This window comes from Physeter macrocephalus, chromosome 15 (assembly GCF_002837175.3).
Source record: "Physeter macrocephalus isolate SW-GA chromosome 15, ASM283717v5, whole genome shotgun sequence".
NCBI classification, from domain to species: Eukaryota; Metazoa; Chordata; class Mammalia; order Artiodactyla; family Physeteridae; genus Physeter; species Physeter macrocephalus.
This window is the reverse complement of record NC_041228.1, coordinates 47,069,843-47,088,023: the sequence shown is the minus strand read 5'-3', so window position 1 is coordinate 47,088,023 and position 18,181 is coordinate 47,069,843.

The following is an 18,181-nucleotide window of genomic DNA, read 5'->3' as shown; positions in this document are numbered from 1 at the left end:
TAAAATATAAAGGTGAGGTCTATTTATTACAGTGTTGTTGAGGTATTTTGTGACTATTAAAGCTGAGCACAGTCTCAGTAAATGAATCTTAGGATATCCATTTCCAATCAGCCAAAAATAAAGAGACACAAAATCAGACACAAAATAAAGAGATCTCCTGAGAAAAATGCCTTCATGAAAGATGAATAAAAGGAGTATTTAAGGGCACCACAAAAATGAGGGTAAAAGAAGATAATCAATAACGAAACAAAACAAAAGCAAACAAAGAGAACTACCTGACACAAAACATATTTTATTCCAGCACATTTGTGAGTGTGTCTTCTGCAAACAAAACATTAAGAATGTTCTTGGACATCAGGGAAAATTTGAAAGTTGGATTCTTTTCTGTTTTGTTTCTTGGAATAATAGAGCTTTAGAAAACTTAGGGATAAATCAGACTGAGAGCTTTTACATTATACTCAATTTACTCTAGGAAAATGTTATTAAATTTTTTTTTCTTAAAAAAATCATGTATATGCCCAAGGAGAGCAGTGATGAGCAGTAGAGAAATATCTTGACAGATAGATGGAAAACAATTAGAATATGCTCAGAGGTACTGCACCCAGCACTGTGGTGTTTGGTGCCAGGGAAATGCAAAATAACTAAAGCACCAATAATCATAATGTTAATTATGATGAACATTGTTTAAAAATTATTGAAGATAAGTAAACAGAGCTTTATCTATAAATATGTACTAAGGATATATATGTATATATGCAAGCATATGTAGTGTCAACTAAAAAATTATTCACAACCTAAAAGTTGAGAGTTATGTTTTATTCGGCAGGAATTTTTAGGACTTCAAGCCCAGGAGGTAGCATCTCAAGTAACCCTGAGAGAACTGCTCTGAGAAGGCGAGGGGAGAGCTAGGATATATAGGAGTTTTGCAACAAAGGGCAGGTAGTCGGGAACATCAAAATATTATTGTTAATTAAAGAGAACCAAATACCCCAAGTTAAGGCATATAGTGCTTTTCTATGTATGGGAAGATACAAGAGTCTGGGTTCACTGAAATCATTCCTTTGATATGCACCTCAGCTATCTGACGCCAGTATCCTGTGTTTTCACATCTTAAGTTTTCTCAGGGCTCACCATAGGGAGTGGCTGCAGTCTGATGGCTGTTAGGTGGCAGGTATTCTTTCCTTCCTGAGCCCCCTCAGGGCTCACCAACTTACCATCCAGTGGTGGCTGCAATCACTGATGTCTGTGACATCCTTTGTTTACTGATATGGTAGGCAATATTCCATTTATCAGCAGTTAATGAACCATATTTCACTTTATGAAATGTATTTGTGCTAATGAATTTAAAGTGAATTTCCATATAGCAAATCCTATTTTCCAACCTATCTCATTCAGGTAATTGGAAACATTTTCCATGGAAGATAATGAAACTGAGAAGAAATACTGGTCTGGAATTTGTTAATAAAGTTTTTACTCAAAAACAATTTTTCAGCAATCACTATGTGCCCTCTACTGCAAATAAGTTGGGGGTGCAATGCTAAATCACAAGCTCTCTCTCTCTATTTCCAAGGGATTTATGCTTTAGTTAGAGACACAGAGAAGTAAACAGGAATTTCAACACAATGTAACATGTTATAAAAAGATGATGCTGGTAGTATGGAAGAATACAGACCATACTTAACACAGTCAGCTGAGGCAGAGGGAGTTCCTAGAGGGAATGGAATCTAAGCACAAGAAGGAATTATCTAGGCAAAAACAGAGTAGAATGTGGCTATCGAGGGCCTAGTGATGATGGTAGATGCACCGAGTTAGGGATGGTGGTGTTGGTGATGGTAGAGGGTGTTCTAGGCAGGAGCACAGAGTATTTGTGGATCTGCACATTTTAAGTATTGTTGAAGGGTTTAATATGGGAGAATGGAGAGATGTCGAAGGTTCAAGATGAGGCTGGCAGGGGCCAGAATATGAATAAGTTTATAGCCTATGAAAGGAGAATTACTGTTCTGTGTTGTGCTGGTAAACAGTTCTATGAATAAAATGCTCTGTTTTGTAATGTTTGCCCATTTCTGTGTTGTAAAGACTCCCACCATGGCCATTTTCATGCTACCAATGGTTTAACAATTGCCGTGCAAAATTCCTCAATATTTAACAATTGACTCTTGAAAGCCAGTTCATCCAGCATACAACTACTACAGACTAGATCATGACTGATAAGCTGTTGTTAGGAAAGAGCCTGTGGAGAGGGAGGGAGGTAGATACATTCATTATCGTGATTCATCACTAGTTTAAATAACCTTTCCTTTTTTAGGTTGTAACTGAACTTACCTCCTCAACACCTATGCATACCTATATACTCACAAAATCAGCAGCCATTTTACTATGTGACACTTTCCATTCAGTGGGAGACAAAACTTAGAATCTTAGAATTTTAGGGAATCTTTGAAATTGTTTGACACAGCTCCTTTAAAGTTCAGGAAACTGAATCTCAGGTTACAACTAGTAGTTGCAAGTGTACAGCCTGAATGTCTTTTTCAGCCTTTCTCATATCAGCCATTAGCCATCTTAGCATCCTCCAAACCAAATTTCTTTACACTATCAGTCACTAAATTTTAACTCTTTACTCCTTTTCTAAATATTTATGATTCAACTGAACTGCAATACTATAGTTTATTGCTCTCAGTCTTAGAGATCTCTTACTTCAACATTTTAGTTTTTTCAAGTTAAGCTATTTCCTGTTTGAATTTTTTTTAAAAAAACTGGATTTTTGTGTGTGTAGATTTTCAATAAATATACATGTTCAGTTCAGTTAGTAGTTCTTAATTTTAAATGTCTTGCTTGAATTGTCAAACACAATTTTAAAAACTCAAAAGGAGAAAAGTCTATGTACCCCAAATTTTACTTTTACCATTGTTTTATCTTCCTTCCTGGTGTTCCAAGATTCCTTCATCATTTCCTTTTTGTTTCAAAAACTTCTTTTAGTTATTCATTAAAGTAAGTATGCAGGTGACAAATTCTTTGTTTTCTTTCATTTGGGAATGTTATGATTTCTCCTTCATTTCTTAAGAATACTTTCATTGAACATGTTTTTCTACTTCTTCTGGCCATGATGGTAGCTGGTGAGAAATGACCTGTCATTCAATAGGTTTTCCACTATAGGTAAGGTATTCTCTCTGACTGTTTTCCAGTTTTTTCTTTGTCCTTAGTTGTCAGAAATTTGAGTATGCTATGTCTTGGCACAGATTATTTTGAGTTTTTCTTATTTGTGGTTTGTTTAGCTTATTGAATCTGTAGGCTTATGTCTTTTTGTCAAATTTGGGTCTATTATTTTCTTTCATTACTTTTCTAGGCCTTCCTTCTTTCTCCTCTACTTCTAAGACTCAAATAGTGTGAATATTAGGTATTTTGTTATAGTCTCACAGGGCTTTGAAGCTCTGTTTAACTTTGGTCAGTCTATTTTCTACCTATTGCTCAATTTAGGTAATTTTTATTATTCTATTTTCAAGTTCACAGATTCTTTCCTCTGTCCTCTCCATTCTGATGTTATGCCCACTATTGAGTTAAAAAATGTTTTCTAATGTTTAAAATTTAAAAATTTAAATTTCAACTTTTTAATTTAAAATTTTTATTTCAACTTTTTCAATTTAAAATTAAAAAATTCGTTTGGTTCTATTTTATACCTCCTGTTTTTTTGATAAGACTTTCTATTTTTTCACCTAATAAGTATGTTATGGCTAATTTAAATATTTTTATGATGGCTGCTTTAAAACTCTTGTCAGATAATTGCAACATTTCTGTCATCTCAGTGTTGGTATCTTTTTATTATATTTTCTTATTCATGTTGATATTTTCCTGGTTCTTGATAGGAAGAGGGATTTTACTGAATAAATTGTATCCTGGACATCTTGGGTATTATGTAATGAAACTATGGATCTTTTAAAAATCTTAAGATGTAATAGGTCTCTTCTGCCACCATGTCTGTGGACAAAGAGGGGTGCAGTCTCATTTTCATGTGGAAGTGCAAGTGCATATTCTCTACTCAGCTTCCATTGACAGCCCAGAGTAAGGTATAGCGTTCCTTGTTATTGCTGAATGTGGGTAGGAATTCAAGCTCCCTACTAAGCCTGCACTGACACCACTCTGGCTGGAAAGGGAGGGAAGACTGGTATTGCTCTCTACATGGCCTCCACTGACACTGTAGTGGGTGCTGGTTACTGCCAGGCAGGGATGAAAATCCTGCCTCCACAAGTCTAATATTCTTCACTTGGCCTTTGCTGGCAGAGGATAGGGTATAGCCATAGTTTTCTCTGGAATGTTTGGTTGGAGTAGATAGGTTATTGTTTAAAAGCTTACTGTTTTGCTAGGCAGCCCTTTTTTGATCTTTTAGCTAGAGAGAGCTTCCTTTCTTGGGGCTTTTTTCTGCTCCCATTGACATTTCTGGGCTGTTGAGCTTTCTCAGCACTTAAAATTTCCTACACTATCTGCCTTTTTCTTGCATTTTATTAAAAAGTTGCCTCAGAAGGCCAATGGATAGAAAACTTAGGGATTTTAATTTCAAAATTTGAGAAAAAAACTGAGAATCAAACTATCCAGAAGTGGAATCTTGGTAGGTGAGATATTCTGTATCATGAGCTGTTGAAGATGAAAATCAAGAACCAGAAAGGGGTTGGACTAATTGACATTTAAGATCTCCTGCAACTCTGAAGTTCTATGATATTCTAAGAAAGCAGCTTTAGAAAATCTTCCCCAGTGAAGAGGACTGTGGCATTGAGGCACCACAACTTGAACATTTATACCATGATCCTTCTTTATGGAGATTTCTTGTCTACACAGTCCTTATAAGAATAACAGAGGGAGGATGGAGGGTTGGGAGGGGGATGGGAAGAGAAGAACATTCATCATAGACAGATAATGCATATATTTTAAGTAGCTTTTAAAAGCCGAGAGACTGGGCTATTCTTTTATAATTTTTATATTGTTATCAGCACACTGAAAACTCCATCACCAACTATAAATAAAAATATTTCTAATATTTAGCCAAAATAAGTTTTTTATATACCAGATACTCCTCAGGAAAAAAGATACTGGCCTTTATGTAAAATAAATGTTTGTTAATTTAAAACAAAACTATTTAGAGTTAAGAACATATGGATCTCAGTTAATGAAATACAAATTTTTACTTACATGTATTTAATATAATTCCATTATGGACTTGTTGGTATCTGAGAGGTCATAATTATCGCTTGAGAAAATGTTCATATAAGTAGCATGTTGGAGCTAGGGGGATCCTTAATAACTAGTGGCAGCACTGAAATAAATACTGGAAATTCTGAATTGTGTAATTTCAAATCTTACTATGGAGATAGGTCAATTGCATGTGATTCAATAGCAAATATATTATATGAATGGCATTTCAATAAAGTGTTATATGGAAAAAAAGCGGTAACTAAAGTACACAACCTGAAACGGTTAACTAGTTCATCACTTGACCCCTATGATCTTGAAATAGGTCTATATTTCCATGGGGGATGCTAAGGAAATTAGTTAACATAATTAGAATTTGCTAGTGCAAATCAGCTACTCAGCTATGGAGTTATTTACCAATGAGATTTATTTACCATGTCATCATGTATGGATATTTTCAGCTAGCCACTTTGGGGGTTCCAGCAACACTAAAGGCAAATTTGGCATTTGTTTCCCAAGTGCCATTTTCATTAACATTTGTGGGTGTGAAATGTAAATAGTGAAGAAATAATTATTTCCCTTAACAGTTATCAAAAATTGCAAAATGAGAAACATTGTGAAATAACTGAAATGTTTCTTTACTTTTTATTTGCTGAGCAATATCCATGGAGGTTTTATTGTGTGTTAGTGGTTAGAAGACTAGATTTTCAGTATTCTTTTATATTCAAACTGTGAACCTTATACAATTATTAGTAATGTTTTATGCAGGAAAAGATTAAGTGACCAGAAGTCATAACCTGATTAGAAACATTGTTGGTTAATAAGAATGTCCTAATAATTTAAAATGTAAGATTCAGTGAGAAAATTGACACATGATGAGAATTAGAATGAACAGGATTTAATCTGTACATACACACACAGAAACTATGAGTATTTATGTATACATATTTATATCTATATATAGATACATATAGATATATGTGAAATGTTAAGAGATGAACTAAGGCATATTAAAAATTTTAAAAGTTGACCAGACCCTTTATAGCCGATTAGGATAGTCTTTTGTTTTTCTAGCTCTCTCTCTGTCTTGGGTCTTTCCTGCAGCCCATACCTGTACCTAGGGATTTGTCAATTTACCCCAGATCAACAATGGTCACTCACATCATAAATGTCTCATCCCATAACTGAGATTACCATGGATATCAGCATCCCACACCAGGTACTGGGGATTGAAGTATCTGGCTTTCATTCCTGAAGTGAATGTGGCCAGATCAGGGCCTTCAAAGACAGGGTCATAGATGGCCTGTCTCATTCTTAACTCCCTAAGAATTTGTTGTACCTCCTCTATAGATTTCTAGGGTCCCACATGGCCAGGAAGATCCCCCTCATTGGGCCAAATCTCCGTGCAGGCTAGGATGATCCAATCTATAAGGGAGTGAGTACCTTGAACACTGCTCTCCTCCTCCCTCTCCCCAGCTCCATGCACGTGATGCCTAAGGTCAGGCTGTGTGATATGTTCATTTTCTTACCTCCCGCTTGTCAGACAAGTGCTATATCCTCACCATCGCCCTTCCCCACTGCCCCACTCCATATCCCGTAGCTGTACTAACTGTGCCTGAAGTTCTCCACTAAGGCCACTGTAATTCAAGATTATCTTTGGTAAGGTAATCATGCTTGTTCAGCTTTAAAACAAATTTTTATTCACCCAAGGCCTTACACTGGGTCCAGCTCAGCTTAAGTTGTACCCAGTCTGGTTTCTAAGTCAAACCCAGTTCAACTCTGGCTGATTTCTGGACCTAGTCCAGAAAAATAAATTTTCAAATAAAGTTTGAAAGCTCCTAATGCAAAAGCTACAGACCTAGGATTTGAGAGGGACTTACCCATCACCTCCAGAAAGCAGCAAACTCAAGGGGCTCAACAGGTACCTCTATCTAGTTGCTCATTGCTCCTGCAGGCTGTCAGGGTCTTCTTTGGTTCCCTCTTCTGACATCAGAGCTGTTACAAAATAAACTGAAGCATATTAAAACTTCTGAGTTTATTTGAACAAACATTCATTAAAACCAGGCAGCATGCAACCTAGCAGGTAGAAAGGAGCTTCGAGGAGTTGTATAAAATGAAAGACTTCTATGGGCAGAAAGGAGGAGGAACAGGGAAGTTGCACTAGTCAAAAAGGCAGGTTGGTTACTGGAAGTTTACTTTCCTTTAGGGCGTAGCAGGAATCTATCAGGCAGATGACCTAACTAGTGCTGATCAGGAGATTCCTGATTGATTGGTTTAAGATTTCATTTCTGGGAGACTAGAAGCTGTAAGGAAGTCTTGGTTTGGTGATGTAGGGCTTAGCATAAGCAACTCCATTTTGGACCTGTTTTCTTGTTTTTAACAGTATACATATGTAACTTTATGTATATCAAAACTTTGACCCAATGTTTTCTTCTTGTCAGTTTCTCACTTTTGTAGTGAAAACACCATTTTCTTACCTTGTTTTTGTTGTTATTATTATTATTTTAGTCTTACATGTTAAAATACCTTATGTTTCTCCTTGTACAATATTGCCATAAAATAAATGCATATTTTTAGATTTTTTTCTATATATTTTCGTATTTTCATTGCTGTGAATTTTACTTAAAAAGCCCTTATTAAATGAATCCCTTGATAGCAGTCTGAATTATCTTTAATCCAAATAACAGCATGAATTCAAATTTAGATCGGATGACTCATTGCTAACTCTTCTAGGAACCCATCCATCAAATTAGAGACAAAATCAACTCCTTTGGCCTAGTTCTAAAACTTAATTTCAAAACTTGAGGAGGTACACATTTGAAATTTGTGTTTCTTTCATATATCCCTAAATATGGAGTTCAAAGTCCTTTTTATTTAATACAAACTCTGAAATCTAAGCAAGCTGTGCCACTGGTTATATAATCAGGTCTCTGAAGAATACAGGTTCATAGAGTGATACAAAAGGAGTAGTTTTATATAAAGAGAAAAGGGTAAGGACAGAAATGTAACTTCAATATTTTTGTGAGTGATATAGCAGTGTTATTTGAGCTTTCATTAACTCTTCAACCCATGTTCCCCAAACCTCAAGTAACATGTTTTTGTTTTTTTTATTTATTTTTGTCAACCATAGCTGTGAAAATGTATTTTCCAAGGTGAAAAATTTAAGTCTGACCCATGAATTCTAATTTCAGTAGAAGTCATTTTATCCTTCTCTCAGTTTCCTTGCCTATAAATTGAAGAGGTAAGAATAGACCATCTTTTAATATGTTGATGCAGACTAAGACTTTTTAAATTTATAGGAATTGATGGTCCTTGAACCATAACTGAATCCTTCCAGGAGATAGTCTATTCTCTAGTTAAAACACATCTTTGTTCTATTTTGACCTTTCCTAATCCTTATTTCAGTGTTTAATGACCTTCATTTAAAATGAAGTTTTCCTTATAAGTAGAATTTAAATCTTTTTCCTGTTCTCGCTCTGTTGGAGAAAACAAATACACAATGTCTTGCCCCATTGCTAAGAAAAGAATTGAGTGTCTCACTCCATTGCTTAGAAAAGATTAAATGATTTAAAGCGTTACTAAAACTTGGTGATATTTCACTATCATGGTACAGTGAGTGCAAAGGACATTTATGTAAATAATTCAAAGTAAGAAGTTTCTCAGAAAAAAATATATTTAGTGAGTATTAATCATGTTTGCTTAGATATCTTCTAATATATAAAATGTGGTAATTTTCAAAAGTCCCTATCACCACTAGTGCCAATTAGCAAGTGAGTTTCTCCAACCTGTGATCTCTTATTGATGGAAAAAAGTAGAGATTACATTGCTCAGTGAGAAATTGGCAAAATACTGCAGCCAATGGGAACCTGGAATAATATAGGCTACAACACTTTTATTCAGAGTTCAAACCAATGTACTAGGAGTGATCAGAGAGATAGAAAAATTGTTCCCTCTAACAAGATGCAGTTAACTCCTTTATGCACTAAAGTGCCACAAAAGAAGTAACTGACTGGAATCCCAGGAAGAGTTGTTGATCCCAGGAGAGAATCAGGTAGCTTAAGCCTACCTTTTATCCTTTTCTTTCATCAAATTTTGGTGACTTTGGGGCAAAACATAAGCTATTTTTATTTTTTAAAAAACTCTTGAGAGGGAGAGATTTTACTTAGGATGTCATAATTTCCCCCAGTGTCTAACTTAGGTCCCTCGTCTCCAACTTAGGTCCCTCGTCTCCTTAGCAAAAATAGAGATAGCAATAAAATACCCAATATCTAGCATCCTTTCTTGCTGAGGAAACTTGAGTCTGAGACAGACAAAGCTATTTCTCCCAAGCTACCCTGAAGTTGAATCAACTGTCTCATACTGGGGATAGGAAGTTTCATTCTCTTAAAATTTTGTTATTTTTTTTTTGTCACTATAGAGAATTTGAAAGGTTTATTAGCCAAGTGTATGGAAGAGGTGGGTCATTGTTTCCAGATCCAATCCTTAGATTCCAATCTGAGTTCTGTTTCTTGTTAACCAAGTTTCCACATATCGACACTAGTTTCTTAGAGTGATTCATATGTAACATTAAAATAGATCTAGAGATGAAATTAATCCATATTGCTGAAAATGTCTACACTGTACTGACTGGTTTGAGCCTGGTGGAAGCAGCATGGTAAAGAGGGAAAAAGCCCTGGTTTAGGTTCAGAAACTCAGGTTTAAAACTTGAATTCAACATTTATCACCTTTGTGACTTTTGAAAAATTATTTTACTTCTCTTACTCCTGTCTCCTCATTTGTAATACAGGGATAATAAGATTTGCCTAAGCTGTTGAAAGATTTAAATGAGAAGGTGCAAGTGTTTCTGTTGGTGTTCTCTTCCTTCTCTTCCTATCTTCCTAGTCATAATCAACTAACATAAAATTTATTGTGTGCTTCCATTGCTCCACAATACCTCTCAATAATCCAATCTAACTAAGAACTTTATCCTGAGACAATTAGACAGAGTGAAGCAAAGCCAGAGAAATTTGACAGTGGAAACTACACAAGAACCCTATTATTTGGCTTGTAAAATCAAACAACTGTTTAGCTAATTTTTAAAAATCAAATTGGCTCCTTTTTCCTTATTCAATTAAAATGATAGATGGGCACTTTGTTCTTGGGTAGACTTAGGTGTTAGGAATATTGCTTTTGAAAATTAAACTATAACTTTGGGTTACATCTACAAATTAGTTTACTAAATAGAGAGAAATCAACAACCAAAAGTTTGTTTATGGAACTAAGTTGTTTATGCAAAATGAATCCATACACAGAGTCCCATATCTTTTAGATAAAAATATTTCACCTAATATTTCTGCTATTGGAGAAACTTATAAATATACTGTTTTAAATATATATTCATTATATTTTTCACACAAATCTTTTTTGTTAGCCTACCAAGATGAAACTTGAGATTGATTTCAAGGATAATTATATAACTATGAACTTTCAAAGACTGTACACATTATTTACACAGCAGACAGTGTTGCATTTGAGGCAGTAAATGTATGTTTGGAACTTAGGCTTTTACACTGCTAGACATAGACATTTATTTAAAAGATTCATTTGGCTAGTTGATTTCATTTCATAGAGTTATATTGTATATAGGCTAATATACACTGTCAGATGTACTTCTTTGTGTATGAAAAAATGTGCATATCTTTTTGTAGTTTTAATAAAATTTTAGCATAAATGAGAATGCTCCAATATTTTCATAATGTTTCTTTGAGCAGACTAACAAAGAAAACGTATTCACTTGGCATAAATATGTTCTTTCCACTAAAGTTAATGGGTATGTTTGAAAGAAAGAACATATCTAGTTTCTTTTGATCAATCTAATGAAAATTCAGGTTCCTTTGATCTTGTAAATGACCTCCTTGAGTAGCTAGAAAATGTAAATGAGGAAATGAGTTGCTATGCCTAAACTAGTTGTGAAGCCAAACATTAAAATCTGTCATTCTGTTATTTATAAGTCACCAATTGCATTTTATTTTCCACTGATTTTATTTTTTAAATCTTTATCGGAGTATAATTGTTTTACAATGGTGTGTTAGTTTCTACTTTATTACAAAGTGATTCAGTTATACATGAACATATGTTCTCATATTGCTTTCCTCTTGCGTCTCCCTCCCTCCCACCCTCCTTATCCTACCCCACTAGGTGGATACAAAGAACTGAGTTGATCTCCCTGTGTTATATAGCTGCTTCCCACTAGCTATCTATTTTACATTTGGTAGTGTATATATGTCCATGCCACTCTCTCACTTTGGCACAGTTTACCATTCCCCCTCTCCATATCCTCACATATCCCCAAGTCCACTCTAGCAGATCTGCGTCTTGCGGGGTCGTATGGTAGTTCTATTTGTAGTTTTTTAAGGAACCTCCATACTGTTCTCCGTAGTGGCTGTCTCAATTTACATTCCCACCAACAGGGCTAGATGTTTCCCTTTTCTCCACACCCTGTCCAGCATTTATTGTTTGTAGATTTTTTGATGATGGCCATTCTGACTGGTGTAAGATGATATCACATTGTAGTTTTGATTTGCATTTCTCTAATGATTAATGATGTTGAGCATTCTTTCATGTGTTTCTTGGCAATCTGTATATATTCTTTGGAGAAATGTCTATTTAGGTCTTTTACCCATTTTTGGATTGGGTTGTTTGTTTTTTTGATATTGAGCTGCATGAGCTGCTTGTAAATTTGGGGGATTAATCCTTTGTCAGTTGCTTCATATGCAAATATTTTCTCCCAATTTGAGGGTTGTCTTATCATTTTGCTTATGGTTTACTTTGCTGTGCAAAAGTTTTTAATTTTCATTAGGTCCCATTTGTTCATTTTTGTTTTTATTTCTATTTCTCTAGGAGGTGGGTCAAAAAGGATCTTGCTGTGATTTATATCACAGAGTGTTCTGCCTATGTTTTCCTCTAAGAGTTTGATGGTGTCTGGCCTTACATTTAGGTCTTTAATCCATTTAGAGTTTATTTTTGTGTATGGTGTTAGGGAGTGTTCTAATTTCATTCTTTTACATGTAGCTGTCCAGTTTTCCCAGCACTGCTTATTGAAGAGGCTGTTTTTTCTCCACTGTATATTCTTGCCTCCTTTATCAAATATAAGGTGACCATATGTACGTGAGTTCATCTCTCGGATTTCTATCCTGTTCCATTGATCTATATTTGTGTTTTTGTGCCAGTACCATACTGTCTTGCTTACTGTAGCTATGTAGTATAGTCTGAAGTGAGGGAGCCTGATTCCTCCAGCTCCGTTTTCCTTTCTCATGATTGCTTTGGCTATTCAGGGTCTTTTGTGTTACCATACAAATTGTGAAATTTTTTGTTCTAGTTCTGTGAAAAATGCCATTGATAGTTTGATAGGGATTGCATTGAATCTGTAGATTGCTCTGGGTGGTAGAGTCATTTTCACAATGTTGATTCTTCCAATCCAGGAATATGGTATATCTCTCCACCTATTTGTATCATCTTTAATTTCTTTCATCACTGTCCTATAATTTTCTGCATACAGGTCTTTTGTCTCCTTAGGTTTATTCCTAGATATTTTATTCTTTTTTGGCAATGGTAAATAGGAGTGTTTTCTTAATTTCACTTTCAGATTTTTCATCATTAGTGTATAGGAATGCTAGAGATTTCTGTGCATTAATTTTGCATCCTGCTACTTTACCAAATTCATTGATTAGCTCTAGTAGTTTTCTGTTAACATCTTTAGGATTCTCTATGTTTAGTGACAAACAGTGACAAGCAGTGCAAACAGTGACAGCTTTACTTCTTGTTTTCCGATTTGGATTACTTTTATTTCTTTTTCTTCTCTTATTGCTGGGTCTAGAACTTCCAAAACTATGTTGAATAATAATGGTGAGAGTGGGCAACGTTGTCTTGTTCCTGATCTTAGTGGAAATGGTTTCAGTTTTTCACTATTGAGGAAGATGTTGGCTGTGGGTTTGTCATATATGGCCTTTATTATGTTGAGGAAAGTTCCCTCTATGACTGCCTTCTGCAGGGTTTCTATCATAAATGAGTGTTGAATTTTGTTGAAAGCTTTCTCTTCATCAAATGAGATGATCATATGCTTTTTCTCCTTCAGTTTGTTAATATAGTGTATCACATTGATTGATTTGAGTATACTGAAGAATCCTTCCATTCCTGGGATAAACCTCACTTGATCATGGTGTATGATTCTTTGAATGTGCTGTTGGATTCTGTTTGCTAGTATTTTGTTGAAGATTTTTGCATCTATGTTCATCAGTGATATTGGACTCTAGTTTTCTTTCTTTGTGACATCTTTGTCTGGTTTTGTTATCAGGGTGATGGTGGCCTCATAGAATGAGTTTGGGAGTGTTCCTCCCACTGCTATCTTTTGGAAGAGTTTGAGAAGGATAGGTGTTAGCTCTTCTCTAAATGTTTGATAGAATTCACCTGTGAAGCCATCTGGTCCGGGGCTTTTGTTTGTTGGAAGATTTTTAATCACAGCTTCAATTTCAGTGCTTGTGATTGGTCTGTTCATATTTTCTATTTCTTCCTGGTTCAGTCTCAGCAGGTTGTGTATTTCTAAGAATTTGTCCATTTCTTCCAGGTTGTCCATTTTATTGGCATACAGTTGCTTGTAGAAATCTCTCATAATTTTTGTGTTCTGCACTGTCCATTGTTACTTCTTCTTTTTCATTTCTAATTGTATTGATTTGAGTCTTCTCCCTTTTTTTCTTGATGAGTTTGGTTAATGGTTTATCAATTTTATCTTCTCAAAGAGCCAGCTTTTAGTTTTATTGAAATTTGCTATTGTTTCCTTCATTTATTTCTGATCTGATCTTTATGATTTCTTTCCTTCTGCTAAATTTGGTGTTTTTTTGTTCTTCTTTGTCTAATTGCTTTAGGTGCAAGGTTAGGTTATTTATTCAAGATGTTTCCTGTTTCTAAAAGTAGGATTGGATTGCTATAAACTTCCCTATTAGAACTGCTTTTGCTGCATCCCATAGGTTTTGGGTCATCATGTCTCTATTGTCATTTGTTTCTAGGTATTTTTTGATTTCCTCTTTGATTTCTTCAGTGATATTAAGTAGTGTATTGTTTAGCCTCCATGTGTTTGTATTTTTTACAGATCTTTTCCTGTAATGGATATCTAGTCTCATAGCATCGTGGTCAGAAAATATATTTGATAGGATTTCAATTTTCTTAAATTTACCAAGGCTAAATTTGTGACCCAAGATATGATCTCTCCTGGTGAATGTTCCACGAGCACTTGAGAAAAATGTGTTTTCTGTTGTTTTTGGATGGAATGTCCTATAAATATCAATTAAATCCATCTTGTTTAATGTACCATTTAAAACTTGTGTTTTCTTATTTATTTTCATTTTGGATGATCTGTCCATTGGTGAAAGTGTGGTGTTAAAGTCCCCTACTATGATTGTGTTATTGTTGATTTCCCCTTTTATGGCTGTTAGTATTTGCCTTATGTATTGAGGTGCTTCTATGTTGGGTGCATAAATATTTACAATTGTTATATCTTCTTCATGGACCGATCCCTTGATCATTATGTAGTGTCCTTCTTTGTCTCTTGTAATAGTCTTTATTTTAAAGTCTATTTTGTCTGATATGAGAATTGCTACTCCAGCTTTCTTTTGATTTCCATTTGCATGGAATATCTTTTTCCATCCCCTCACTTTCAGTCTGTATGTGTTGCTAGGTCTGAAGTGGGTGTCTTCTAGACAGCATATATATGGGTCTTGTTTTTGTATCCATTCAGCCAGTCTGTGTCTTTTGGTGGGAACATTTAATCCATTTACATTTAAGGTAATTATCGATATGTATGTTCTTATTACCATTTACTTATTTGTTTCCAGTTTGTTATTGTAGGTCTTTTCCTTCTCTTGTGTTTCTTGCCTAGAGAAGTTCCTTTAGCATTTGTTGCAAAGCTGGTTTGGTGGCGCTGAACTCTCTCAGGTTTGTTTGTCTGTGAAGGTTTTAATTTCTCCATCAAATCTGAATGAGATCCTTGCTGGGTAGAGAAATGTTTGTTGTAGGTTTTTCTCCTTCATCACTTTAAATATGTTCTGCCACTCCCTTCTGGCTTTCAGAGTTTCTGCTGAAAGATCATCTGTTAACCTTATGGGGATACCCTTTTGTGTTATTTGTTGTTTTTCCCTTGCTGCTTTTAATGTTTTCTTTGTATTTAATTTTTGATAGTTTAATTAATATGTGTCTTGGCATGTTTGTCCTTGGATTTATCCTGTATGGGACTCTCTGTGTTTCCTGGACTTGATTAACTATTTCCTTTCCTATATTAGAGAGGTTTTCAACTATAATCTCTTCAAATATTTTCTCATTCACTTTCTCTTTCTCTTCTTCTTCTGGGACCCCTATAATTCGAATGTTGGTGTGTTTAATGTTGTCCCAGAGGTCTCTGAGATTGTCCTCTATTCTTTTGATTCTTTTTTCTTTATTCGTCTCTTCAGGAGTTATTTCAAATATTTTATCTTCCAGGTCACTTATCCGTTCTTCTGCCTCAGTTAATCTGCTATTGATCCTATCTAGAGTTTTTAAATTTCATTTATTGTGTTGTTCATCATTGCTTTCTTCCTCTTTACTTCTTCTAGGTCCTTGTTAAACGTTTCTCGCATTTTGTTTATTCTATTTCCAAGTTTTTGGAGCATCTTTACTATCATTATTCTGAATTCTTTTTCAAGTAGACTGCCTATTTCCTCCTCATTTTTTAGGTCTGGTGGGTTTTTCCCTTGCTCCCTCATCTGCTGTGTGTTTTTCTGTCTTTTCATTTTGCTTGTCTTACTGTGTTTGGGGTCTCCTTTTTGCAGGCTGCAGGTCCATAGTTCCTTTTGTTTTTGATGTCTGTCCCCAGTAGCTAAGTTTTGTTCAGTGGGTTGAGTAGGTTTCCTGGTTGAAGGGACTGGTGCCTGTGTTCTGTTGGATGAGGCTGGATCTTGTCTTTCTGGTGAGCAGTTTCACTTCTGGTGTTGTGTTTTGGGGTGTCTGTAGCCTTATTATGATTTTAGGCAGCCTCTCTGCTAATGGATGGGGCTGTGGTCCAATCTTGCTAGTTGTTGGGCATAGGGTGTCCAGCACTGTAGCTTGCTGGTTGTTGAGTGAAGCTGGGTGTTGGTGTTGAGATGGAGATCTCTGGGAGATTTTCTCCATTTGATATTATGTGGAGCTGGGAGGTGCCTTGTGGACCAGTGTCCTGAAGTTGGTTCTCCCACCACAGAGACACAATCCTGATGCCTGGCTGGAGCACCAAGAGCCTTTAATCCACACGGCTCAGAATAAACGGGAGAAAAAATAGAAAGGAAAGAAAGGAAGGAAAGAAGGAAGAAGGCAAGAAAGGAAGAATCAAAGAAAGGAAGGAAGGAAGGAAGGTAGGAAGGAAGGAAGGAAGGTAGGAAGGAAGAAAGGAAGAAAAGAAGGAAAAAAAGAAGAAAGAAAGAAGATAAAGTAGGATAAAATAAAGTTATTAAAATAAAAAATAATTATTAAGAAGAAAAATTTTTAAAGTTAAAAACCAAAAAACAACGTGACGGTCAGAACCCTAGGACAAATGATGAACGCACAGCTATACAGACAAACTCTCACACAGAAGCACACACATACACACTCACAAAAAGAGAAAAAGGGGGAAAAAATACCTTGCTCCCAAAGTCCACCTCCTCAACTTGGGATGATTTGCTGTCTATTGAGGTATTCCACAGATGCAGGGCACTTCAAGTTGATTGTGGAGCTTTAATCTGCTTCTTGTGAGGCTGCTGGGAGAGATCTCCCCCTCTCCTCTATTTTCGCACAGGTCCTGGCGTTCAGCTTTGGAGTTGATACCGCCTCTGCGCATAGGTCGCCCGAGGGTGTCTACTCTTCGCTCAGACAAGATGGGGTTAAAGGAGCAGCTGATTCTGGGGCTCTGGCTCACTCACGCCAAGGGGAGGGATGTGTACGGATGCTGGGTGAGCCTGCGGCAGCAGAGGCCAGCGTGACCTTGGACGAGTCTGAGGCATGCCGTGCGTTCTCCCGGGGAAGTTGTCCCTGGATCCCAGGACCCTGGCAGTGGCGGGCTGCACAGGTCCCAGGAAGGGAGGTGTGGAGAATGACTTGTGCTCGCACACAGGCTTCTTGGTGGCGGCGGCAGCAGACTTATCATCCCCTGACCATCTCTTGTGCCTGCACTGATAGCTGCAGCTCATGCCCGTTTCTGAAGCTCCTTTAAGCAGTGGCTTAATCCCCTCTCCTCTAGCACCAGGAAACAAAGAGGCAAGAAAAAGTCTCTTGTCTCTTCGGCAGCTCCGTGCCCATCTCTGGAGCTCCTTTAAGTGGCACACTTAATCCCCTCTCCTCACGCACCAGGAAGCAAAGAGGGAAGAAAAGGTCTCTTGCCTCTTCGGCAGCTCCAGACTTCTCCCGCACTCCCTCCCGCTAGCCGTGGTGCACTAACCCCTTCAGGCTCTGTTCAAGCCGGCAACCCCAGTCCTCTCCTGCTTCCAACCGAAGCCCGAGCCTCAGCTCCCAGCCCCCGCCCTTCCCGGCGGGTGAGCAGACAAGCCTCCTGGGCTGGTGAGTGCTGGTCAGCACCAATCCTCTGCGGGAATCTCTCTGCTTTGCCCTCCACACCCTGTTACTGCACTCTCCTCCATGGCTCTGAAGCTTCCCCCTCTGCCATCCGCCGTCTCCGCCCGTGAAGGGGATTCTAGTGTGTGGAAACGTTTCCTCCTTCACAGCTCCCTCCCACTTGTGCAGGTCCCGTACCTATTCTTTTGTCTCTGTTTATTCTTTTTTCTTTTGCCCTTCCCGGGTACGTGGGTAGTTTCTTGCCTTTTGGGAGGTCTGAGGTCTTCTGCCAGCGTTCAGTGGGTATTCTATAGGAGCAGTCCACGTGTAGATGTATTTCTGATGTATTTGTGGGGAGGAAGGTGATCTCCATGTCTTACTCTTCCACCATCTTCTCCGAGCCTCTGCCACTCCCAGAAGGGTTATTTTAGCTTGG